Source organism: Trachurus japonicus, chromosome 7 (assembly GCF_045865225.1).
Source record: "Trachurus japonicus isolate A0001 chromosome 7, Traja_1.0".
Lineage (NCBI taxonomy): Eukaryota > Metazoa > Chordata > Actinopteri > Carangiformes > Carangidae > Trachurus > Trachurus japonicus.
The window spans coordinates 18,458,330-18,469,810 of NC_140913.1; the positions used below are offsets into that span (position 1 = coordinate 18,458,330).

Sequence of the window (11,481 nt, forward strand, 5' to 3'; positions counted from 1 at the left end):
TCCTGTCAAACTGTGTTATTATTATTATCACTTTTATTATTGCTGTTTAGTCAAGGCAATGTTATTTAAATAGGGCCAATTCACATCAGAGGTTTTTTCAGGTACTTTCCAAATTATGCAGGTCTACACCTCTTCATGAAAGACTCAACAGTTCCCATCCAGAGCAGCACATAATGGCGAGGAAAACGTCAACGGGTGGATGGCCATCTTGGGTTGGAGAGGAGGAGCAGAGAGAGTGTTAGTGTTGATGAAATCTAATAAACTTAATAATTATTTGATTAGTATTATTATTGTAGTTGTTCTTTATTCAGGCTTGGCAATAACAAGGCATTTTCTTTATGGTGCAACATGGTTACAAAGTGATTAACAAAATGCAAGATAACAAATAGTAAGGTCAAAGATCAAAAACATAACCCTTAAAGTCATCACAACACAAATAGGGTAAATCAGTGAGTAAATAAAGTAAAATTAACAAAGGAAATTTGTTTTTTGTTTTTTACTAATGCTGACTGATTGGACTTTTAACCTCAATGTCATCATTAGGACCGGAGCCAACATATAGTTTCATTATTTTTTATTCAGTGCCATTCATTTTGATTAGTTGAATAATTGTTTGCTTAGTGAAATAACTAAAAAAAAAAGGGTTAAAGAGAGCCAGAGGTAATGTCTGCTTGTTTTGTTTGACCAGGACTCTGTTTGCTGGAGAAGATGTCAAATCCTCCAGACTGAGACCACCAAGCTGTAAGTCATTGGAAAAATTAATCAAGCAACTGGTGTTTATTCATTCTGTATTAATTGACTCACATTTAAATAATTTGTAGTATTATGAACAATAAGGTCATCATCACCTGAGCACATGTCCCCCAGCCCTGTGTTGTATTGCATACTGGTCAGATTGAAACAGGTGGAAATATCAGTTTTAAAGGGCAGCTCACAGAAAGACATTACATCATGCACCCAACATGTAATCTTTCCTCAGTAGGGCTGAGACAGTCAGTTACCCACAGTTCACAGGGAGCGTCGCAGCGTTTCAGGTAATGAGGGGGTTTTTGAGTGAAAAACAGACATTTAATTAAAAATTTCGGCTGATGTTACATTGCGCATCAAAGTCGATTTCCTCATTATCAAACAGTTCATCGAGCCCACGGGCCTGTAATGAAGTATTAAGTTGTTGGGACATTTTTGAGTAATGAGGATTATCTTCCGTGCTTTGTGTAGCCATTAATTATTCAGTGTTTGTGTGATTGTGGTGTGGGAAGATTCAACGGCATAAAGCTGTGACCTTGTCTGAGAGCAGGACTTCACTTGACTGCTTCTGCATCGCTTCTGCATCGCTGCAGCTCAGAAAAACTGCAACCTCCTTTTTTTTTTGTTTACAGCAATGCAGTGGCACGCTGGTCTTCTTCCAGCAGGCTGCTGCAGACACATCTGCATTTAGGCTGCGACCTGAATCAACCAGAGCCAACAATCAGTTTCACAAGACACGCAGTCTTAACACACACACACACACACACACACACAGATGTTGTCATCTGTGTGTGTTTGTGTTTGTGTGAGAACTTGAATGAGTGTGCACCTGGCCATTTTGGCTCATCTGCTCTCATTAGGTCTACTGTGTTCACATGGCAACATCATTTTTTCAGGGCTCTTCAAGGTTTTACTCAAAAGTGGTTTATACAACGCACATTTTCAGTGATTATAGAATGAATGTGAACTGAGAAAACAAACAAGGCACATTAATGAATCAGTCCTCAAGTAACTTTTATTTGCTTCCTTCATTTATTTTTTACAGTTAAAATGTAAGAGATGAAATAAATGTAAGGCTGCTACAAATGAATTAGCGATGAACTGTATCCACTATTAATGTGTCAGCAAGCAGAGAAATATATTCAAAGCAAAAATAAATTTGAACATGCATTTAGAATAACATGAGAAATCACTAATCATAGTAAGCCAAGCCATGTTTTTGGAACAGAGAGATTTTAAGATGTCTAAATGGAAAAAATATAAATAATGTAGGTTTTTACAAATTGCTGCAGTGTTTGATGAACAAATGCATGCTGGGAAGTTGTTTTCAGTCACAAGATGGCAGCAAAGGGCCATAAAAGTAGAAAACAGAGTAGAAGTGGGGATGCTTTAATCCAATTGTAAATATTGTAGACACAGAGGTCATGCTGTCAGTAGATCTATCTCCAGTTAATTCAGTGTCAGGTCCTCGGTTCTTAACATCTGCAGTGTCAGCACGTTTAAAAAAAACAACTAAAAACTAAAAACTTACAGTAGCAGCAGCATTCTTGTTTGCTACAATGCTGATTTGCGTCTTTCTGTTTTTCCTTTCCTCTGGTTCTTCTCGCCTGCGCCGGCGGGCTGCGATCCCAGGGCCTCTTATTGCGAAGAATTTCTGCGGCAGTATACTTGCTGATTGCTTCGTTCTCACTCCTCACAACAACCAGCTAAGACACTGCCAGAGAAACACCCACAGCACCCGCTCCGTCCAACAGATCCGTCCCTCCTCCCGCCCTCTCTCTCTCTCTCTCTCTCTCTCTCTCTCTCTCTCTCTCTCTCTCTCCGGCAGGATCTTCTTGCCCCTGCTCTCTCCACCTGAGAGTCTGGCACTCTGGACTCACACACCTTTTGATGCCCAGCTTCATGGTGGTGGTTGTTGGACGGCATCGGCCTCACACAGGAAGCCCCCCTGGGGGTCAGCGTTGTCCCTGCGCCAACAGCCGGAAGCTCTATAAGAGAAGTAGGAAATAATGATTGAGTAACATCTGCTCATGGTGAGATACATTCCCATGAAAACGTCACGTTAGAAATCTTAGATTAAGGTTTTACGAGGCTCTCTGCCCCACCTTTCCTCAGCTTTATGTAACGTTGGTGCGTTGATGAGTGTACTCTGTGCTGCCCGAAGTGACCCAAAGCTTGTTCCCAAACAGATCCTTGATACTCCTCTAGCCTTTTGTGCAGCATCACTTTAAGTGCACACAACTTGGGCAAACACAAACACCCCCGAACTAAGAATAGACTTGCCATGACTCATGATTTTGCAACAAAAAGCTCTGTTTGATTTAGCTCTCATCTATTTGTGTGTGTCTCTGGGTTCACATGAACGCCATGCCGCGCAAGGTCCTGTGTGTGTGTGTGTGTGTGTGTGTGTGTTCCTAAGGGACAACAACTAAAATCCCCCCTCGCTATCACTTTGTGTTTGCTCGCTGCAGTGCTATTTTGAGTGGGCTGACCATTCCATACTGTCCTCCTCTCCCTGTGGACTATGCTTTGCTGACAGGACAACATGGATACTAGAGAGCGGTCTGCACTCGATAGCAAATGAGGGACGAGGGGGAATCATGACTGAGACAGAGAGGTGTCGGGAGGGAGGGATGCTTGGAAAACCTACAGTTGGCTGAACGTCCTCTGTCTGGTGTAGCTTTAGTGTTGAAATCTGCAGTGAGGCTATTTGTGGCCCTCCATGTCTGCTTTTGCTGAATTTCATGACGCATTTATTTGGTTGTGTAACTGGAAATTCCTCGCTCGATTGGTGCCTGACCGAATCTGATGTCAAAGAAAAAGCCGAGATGCTTCTAAGAAAGATGTTTGCGATGCTTTTTGAGACGGCGTACCTGCCGATACCGACACTAAAATGTGTATTATTTGTCCGCCCCGTGCCCTTCTCCTCACACACATGGATACAAGTGATGTCCGCAGACAAACAAAGAGACGCCTCTTGACCTGCTTTCAGTTGCCAAACAGCTGTGTCCGTGTCTCTTCGTGTCTTTGTGGCGAGCCAGACGCTGCCTTTGCTGAGCACATGATGACAGGAATTCCTTCCTGCTCAGGGCTTGATGTAATCCCTAATACAGGATTGAGGAATGCCAGTGAAAACAACACCCAGTTTGCTAAATGAATGAGCGGCTGCCTCGCTGCTTCACACAGCAAACAGCAGCAGCAGGAGCAGCAATGAGCCTCGACTCACAAACCTGTCCACAAATATGTTTCAGGCCTCAGGCTGGGTCCAGCTCTGCAGACAGATTTTTGTCTTCCTGTTCCTGTTCTTTTGGCCAAAAATAGGACATTTGTTGACAAATATTAATGTGTAGGTGTGGATGAATTTTGCAATTTATTTTAGCCGGGGATCTAGATGAGCATATTTTGTTGTTGGGTTTAAGCCGTATTGAATACACCTTTATTTAGACAGTTCTTTCTGGTTATACTAATATGACAATTATAGGGCGAAATTACAGATATTCATGTAAAAACAGGTAGCGCTAGATCACTGATACAAATAGGATAAACTGCTCGAGAGACATGGAGATGAGGGGCTCTTTCGGGGTTTTAAAATTGCGTAAGATATCAGAAAATAGTAATGTCTTCAGTGATTCATAACTCTTAATTATTTATTTCGCTGTCACTTAATACAAATTAAAATCACCACAATAAAGTAGCAGCAACTAAAAATGTCTTCAATAATGAATTGATTATCAAAATGATTTTATATTATTTTTAAAAATTAAAAAAAACAAAAAAACAAACAATCAACTGGCTCCACTGGAAGCATGATGAAAGTGACAGTAAATATGATATTTAAAGTTAAAGTTTTACAGATTCTGAGTTAATAATACAACAAAAAGCTTTTACTTTACCGTTAACTCAGACACTGGTGGCTGCAGTGGCTAGATTATTTACATGATCTTTAATCTGATCTTTCTTATTTTGATTGAGTTTATACAATAATTAATTTTTAATAGTAAAACAATTATCTACATTTTGATATACTTGTATGCATTAAAATCGTATTCAATTCAAATGCATTTAATTGTACTGAACTATTCAGGTGTATCACTGGTTCCTTTAAAGGCACCAGCCTTTATTCACAGCCACGTACAATACAGACACATTGTGTAGTTACTAGTTACTAGTAATTTTAGGCCCATAACTAATAATAATTTTAATCATCAATTAATCACTGATTTTTTTCATTGAAATATTAAAAAATCTGTCACAACTGAGCAGATACAAACAATTTTCTTTTTCTTTTTTTTTTGTCCGTTCAGGTCAAAATAAATGTACTATGATAAATTTGAAAAAAAGAAAATCAGAGGAATCATCATTTCTGTTTGTTTCTTTTTGTACCATTGTTACTTGAAAAATTACAAGCGTGGATTAGATAGATTAATGGTTTCAGCTGTGAAATGTGACAGTGCACATAGTGCAATGTTTCTGTCAAAGGGACATTTGTTTTTACCATAAGTCTCTGCTGTTACAACAGCAGCAACCCCGTAAGTCTATAGTTCATAACATTTTCAGCTGACTCCACAGCAACAATGTGGATTTCCCAATCACAGGCACACACTCATATACTCATAGAGTACATACCCACACTAGATCTATATAAACCTCTGCTGTCAGGCCGCAGGTCGAAAAAAAAAAACCCAAGAAAAAACCCCAAACTCACCCTTCTACCCAGCATCACAGCACCGGCCCCTCCTGGCTTGTCTCCGCTGTGTGCATGTCTTTCTTGTTCTAGTGTCAGCTAACAGTGCTCAAACAGTCCTGCCTTCCTGCTGCGCTCCCATTCCCTAGACCTAATCATCTTATGGCTAACAATGACATTAGTATTTACTGTAAGGCCATGTTTCTGAACAGTGCTACACATGAGACACACACACACACACACACACACACACAATAACATAGGTGGCACTGGAGGCTTTGTGTCTTATGTATATTGAATTTCAGATGCTTTTATTCTAAAATATCAATGTAAAAGCATTTTGATTTGTTGTAGAATGAAAGTGGTAAAATCCAGGTCAATACATTATATTTACCTTTCCTGTCAGTTTGGAGTGTGTATTGGTCTTATCAGTGTACACTTATGAGTGTTGTATGTCAGACTGCTGTGTGTTAATAATTCAATGGTTGTGAGTCTTACACAGCACACACCAGCCCTGGTTACCAGAAAACAGAGTTGCCCCAGTAACTATCTGCTTTCTCGGCCACACACAAGTAAAATACACAGATCATAGTGCGCAGGACACTAAATCACTATCATTTGACTCACTTGAATGATTAATGTATTTGAGTTTTGACAGAACCCAAACGAATCTTTACGGTGGAGCTAATCAGTAACATGTTGCGGTCATGTGTCGCACCGTGGGCAGTGTGTCTGCTACAGTTGAGGTTGTCTTTATCTGCTGCTCAGTGTACAGAGTGTATAATCTAATGACGCTTTTTGTCTGCTGGCAGCGTCGCTTGCCTGATGAACAGAAAGTCAAGTCAGCACTGTGTTTAAGCAGATACAAATCAGTTATGAGAAATGAGGAACTCTGAGCTCTTTATCTTTGGTCTCATGCTTTTCAGGAAGGACAGGCGGCCTGCTGTGTCTCCTGATGGAAAACAATAACAAAATCAGCCATCCCTCCTCCCTGAGGATCAGAATCTGGTCAGACAATGATCGCTGAGTCCCCGTAGACTCATGCAAGGGTCATCGGTGGTTGCTGTGTCGGTGCGGAGGTCACTGGGCCGCTGCATGATTGCTAACTGTGTGTTCTGAGTGTAACCTTTCATATTGTTACCATGGCATCATGTTAGCATCAAGACTCGGCTTGGACGCTTTCACAGCACTGAGAGCTGCACACTTCAAATGACCATTTACGCTTCAATCAACCTCAAGGTCTTATTAATAAGCTGATCTGAAGGCCTCATTTGACCATCTTTTCTACTTCTCCGCATTAATTAGTGTTTCTGGAGTAGAGGTGTGCTCTGTGCTCTCCTCTGTGCTGTTACAATTAATCTAGGCATTCACACACATGCTCAGATGTAATATTATATGTCAGAGGCTTTTTATTCACACACAGTTTTGACACTCACCAAGCAGCGAGGCATCAGCGGGCGCTCCTCCATTCACGCTCGTCTCCAGCTCGTGTTGACATCAACAGGAGTCTGTCCACCGGTGCTGCATGCAGGGACTCTCCCATGCGCGTGGGTCACTTCACTCTGGCAAACTGTTTGATCAAGAGTGTCTTCTCACTCTCCCTCACTCTCTCTGAGGCTGTCTCTGCTTCCCCCAGTCAGCACAACAAGTCAAGGCATGTTCCAACACGCCACCAGCAGCCGGACCCGGTGTATGAGCCTGCTCCTAGACCAGAGGGGGAGGAGCAGAGGATCAGAGAAGGGGGGAAACCCAGAAAAGACCCAGCATGACTCAGCCTGCTTCAGTCTGTTAGCATGCACAGCTCGGCCTTTGAAGGCCTCAGCGCATGAAAGAGTTAAGCAGATTTCTTAACAAAAGCAGAGTTGATGACATGATGTGAGAGCCGATGGCAAGTGAGCGAAAATTTAGTTAAGGAGGATAGTATTTGTGAATTGCACTGGCTCGCTGTAGATCATAAAGAAGTCCAGTTTCCCGCAGGCAGTGACTTCTTCTTCCCTGCCTGTCACCCTCTGTTCAGCTGGTGGAAACAGTGTTGTATGTCTTTCTTGGTTCATTCCTAAAACCTCCGTTTTTATTGGTCGAAGCCGACAAAATTAAAGTGAATTTAATATCTTAAATTCAGCCACAGCATTGCTATTCATTCATACTCTTATTAGTAAGCAGTCCTACTTAATCTTTAACACAGCACAATGAATAGTTTATAGAAGCTGTAACTGGGCACCAGCACAGCATACTAATGAAAGCTGCTGATTCATCAAATCATTTTGTACAGTGTGCACACAGTAGGTCACATCAGTTACAAATGAATTGTGAATGATAGGATGGTGGATGTCTTAGGGACTGCATGGCAAAGATGGAGGAAATGTATGAAATGTTCATATTTTTCCCTGGAGCGGTGCTGTTTAATGTCAAATGAGAGATGTATGTGTACAAATCTACACTGTATGTTGTTCAGCGAGACACATTAACCTGCATCGAATGTGCAGAATCATCACCATCCATGAGCGCTAATTATGCAGAGCTGTTCCGATGCTAGCCTTATTTTTTTTATTTTTTTATTTTTTTTTACTAGAGGAGGGGTGAAGTCAGTTCATCACTGCTGTAGTGGAAGTTGATCACTAGGCAGATTCTGGGTGCAGCGGCAGGAACCAGCTCAGCAAATCTCACCTGCTACAATATGGTCTGAGTCTGGCTGCCTGAGCATCTCTAGAGCACCATAGTGTGCATCGCTGGTGCAGCTCTCCACTGCAGCCTATCAACACACTGATGACCTTATCAATGAAAGAGCAAAGTCACCAGGATGTTTTGACCAGAAAGAACTCAAAAGCGCTCCTTCTGGACATTTGTCTTCTTCCTCTGCTGACAGCAAGCGGAAAAACTGAGCAACTTCGCAAAAAAAAAAAAAAAAAATATAGCAGAAGAGGCGTATTTGCCTGCAGATAGTTGCTTTAATTTATTGGAAGTGGTGATGCGGCACTGCACTGCACAGTAGCGTTTTGACAAAGAGCCAGCAGCAGTTTTGCCAACTGAGTTGCTTCTTAATATATGGAAGCGAAATATGAACAGTGAGCTAGCCCACTAAGAGGAAATGATGTCCTGCACTTTAACAGCGAAATCATCACAAAAAAAACAAACAAACTGCAATTTATTTAGTCTTCCTACCTGGCTGGGACACAGACTGTAGCTGAGGCCTCGCACTTCGCATCTGTGTCAGTCGGAGTGGGGGGTGGAGGGGAAGGAACCCCTAGCCCAGCAAGTTCAAAGCTTGCTGCATTGATTACATCATCGGAACTGGAGTGCTGGAATGGGACAATGCACCATCAGAGGATGGGGGTGGGGGGTGTAGGGGGTGGGGGTACAAACGGCTAATCTCACCATTGCCTCCCTGTGGAGCTCCATGGGCAGTGTGTGTGTGTGCGTGTGCGTGTGTGTGTATTTTCTCTCTGTCTGTCTCCAAACTCAGCTCAGACCGGCCCAGAGTGAGACAGCCTGCTCTCCCTCACATTCACCACCACTGTGTCACGTGACTGAAGGACTGTCTGTGTCTGAGGGAGGATGGTCATCTTGATGTGCACCCCCCTGTTTCTGTTTCTGTTTCTGTGTGTGTGTGTGTGTGTGTGTGTGTGTGTGTGTGTGTGTGTGTGCCTCAGTGCGTGCATGTGTGTCTCTGACTGTGTGTGCATGCGTGCTATTAGAGGCCGGCACTGCAGGAACTCAGCTGCTGCAGGACACTGCAGGATTGCTGTTCTGCTGCTGGCTCATTGGCTCTTGCTTCTCTCCCTCTCTCTCTCTGTCTCTGTCTCTCCTCTCTCTATTCACTCAGGCAAATTGCTCAAGGAGGATGGTGAGAGCATGTGCTGCATACTTTTTTCAGCAGGGGAGAGGAGGGGTGAGTGGAGGAGAAAGGAGGAGGGAGGAGGGTGGGGGTGGGGGTGGGGGGGCAGAATCACAGAGGTGCAAAGCATGCCGGTGAGGCGCTTTGCTGGGCAACTGTACCTCTGAGAGAGACTACAGTAAAGAAATTGGAGACGAGGAAGGAGGAGGAGGGAAGAAGAGGAGAGAGAGCGGGTGGGAGGTGGGGGAGGGCAGAAATGAGGTACAAGGAACATCAGGTGAGTGCGGCAATTTCCTTTGCTGGCAGTGCAGCACCCACCCTCAGTGAGAGTGTAAAGCAGGAGAACTGCAGATGTTCAGAGATGATGTCAGGCTCCGGATGTGGCACGGACCTCTAGAGCAGTTTGCTATCACTCTGATCCCTCGCGCTCGCCCGCCGTCAGTGGGGGAGAAATTCAAAGGCCAGAGAGATGCTCTGGACCCGAGCCTCACAAAGGCGCCAGCTGACGACGCAGCGGCGGCCTTTTTCAAGGTCTTAGCACAGTTACCTGAGGTGAACTCGGCGCTGACCAAGCCTGCATACAGGCAAACTGACCTGGCCTCACTCATCGTCCGCTCAAACCTCTCAGATTGGTTTCAGAGCACATTTTCAATACTGACCAACTTTTATACGAAGCTTTTTTAAAAACTATTTTTATGCGGCTTTGAAAAGGCTTGGAGTTGAGCATAGGCCATACAATAGGCTACAACATAAAAGACATGAGTGGCAATATTGACTTCTACAGAGTTGCTTAGATAGAGATATTACCCAGTGTAAGCGTGGTTCTGCTCTGGGAGACCTTTTCCTTTCTGTTTTTATCCAAGAGAAAGATACATTTTCTACAAATGTACAAACCAAAAGCTTAATGCTTGTTATCTCACACTGTCTGTGCCGTATCCACCAAAAAAATCCTGACAGAGCTGCACTCTGCCCTGCTATCCACTTATAGGACAGCAGAAAAAAGTCCTAGTAGCTAGAGCACAACTTCATGACTGCACCACAGCTCCCCTGTCCCATGCAGGCCACTGTAGCCTCATTCTCATTTCCTCATCTCAGCACTCACACACTGACAGCACAGGACAAACTGATACAACAGATCCTTCCCACCAGTTTCCACAATCAGATTCACAACTAACACATGCTGCTAAATATAAACCCACAACCAAATGAGAAAAGTAGAGAGAGCAAGGACTATCTGTACTCCTCCTAACGGCAAAGTCAGCAGATAAAAGTCTCCTCTAGTGGAGGCAACTCTCTGCATCCTGGCTAGTTTTTTTGTCCTTGTGTCAAATAGTCTCTTAAGCAGCCGCTATCTGACACGCCGGCTGCTATTTCCAGCCTCTACCATGTGTTAAACATGGATGAGGGAGCAGAGGAGCCTGACTGCTAACTGACTGACTGGCTGTCTGGCTGGCTGCTGCTGCCTGGTTATTACTGGTGCAGAGGAGGCTGAAACTGATGAGACAGAAGCAGCCAGGAGCTTCAACACTGCAGGCATGCACACTGACATACATAAATCAACTCCTGGTGAGGCTAGGAAGTGTAATATCCTTTGCAAAGAGGAAGACATGTAAGGAGACAACAACACAGGTAAATAAGGCTAGAAAGGAAATAAATGTATACCTGCAGATGAGTGTCGGACGGCATCACACACCAGGAGGAGAGGAGGAAAACTTCTCTGCACTCACTCTGAGCCTCTTGGTCGCTGGTGATGTGCTTTCATGGCGCGGCAAAGTTGACTGCAGCATTGCCTCCTGAACAGAATGACATTGTTTGCACTCTCTCTCTCCCTCTCCCTCTCCCTCTCTCTCTCCCTCGGTCCTCCTCCTCCTCCTCCTGTGCGCGCTCACTCCCCCTCCTCTTCTTTGCACGCTTGCTGGCAGCATAAACTGCACAGCTCAGCAGTGTTCCCCCACTGCCGCAGCAGATCCTGCATGAGCTCTGCGTATCTGAGTGGGATGGGACTTTTAAAGGGGAACGCAACCTCCAGGGTCAGTGTGTGCACATCCTCGGTCCGCCCCTCCTCTCCTCCCTGTCCTCCTCAGCAACCCCCCACCCCCACCCCCACCCCCACCCCCACTGCTCTCCTAACACCGCTGAGAATCATCAGTGTAAAGGACTCGTCACTAGAGAGACCCCCCCCATGCACATATAGCCCTCCATCCCCTTGCTATTA

At 44.2% G+C, this 11,481-nt stretch overlaps 1 long non-coding RNA gene across 2 annotated transcripts; it reads right to left on the reverse strand.

Moving 5' to 3' along the window:
• Positions 1–655: 655 nt before the first annotated feature.
• Positions 656–11,347, reverse strand: LOC146984531 (uncharacterized). Of its 2 annotated transcripts, XR_015036154.1 has the most exons (4): positions 10,929–11,347; positions 6,868–7,135; positions 2,279–2,735; positions 656–1,446 (listed from the first exon to the last, which is right to left on the reverse strand). It is a non-coding gene; the product is annotated as an uncharacterized LOC146984531 (long non-coding RNA). The 2 variants fall into 2 exon arrangements; XR_015036153.1 differs by lacking the exon at positions 656–1,446 and having other exon boundaries at positions 1,622–2,735; positions 10,929–11,342.
• Positions 11,348–11,481: the final 134 nt, after the last annotated feature.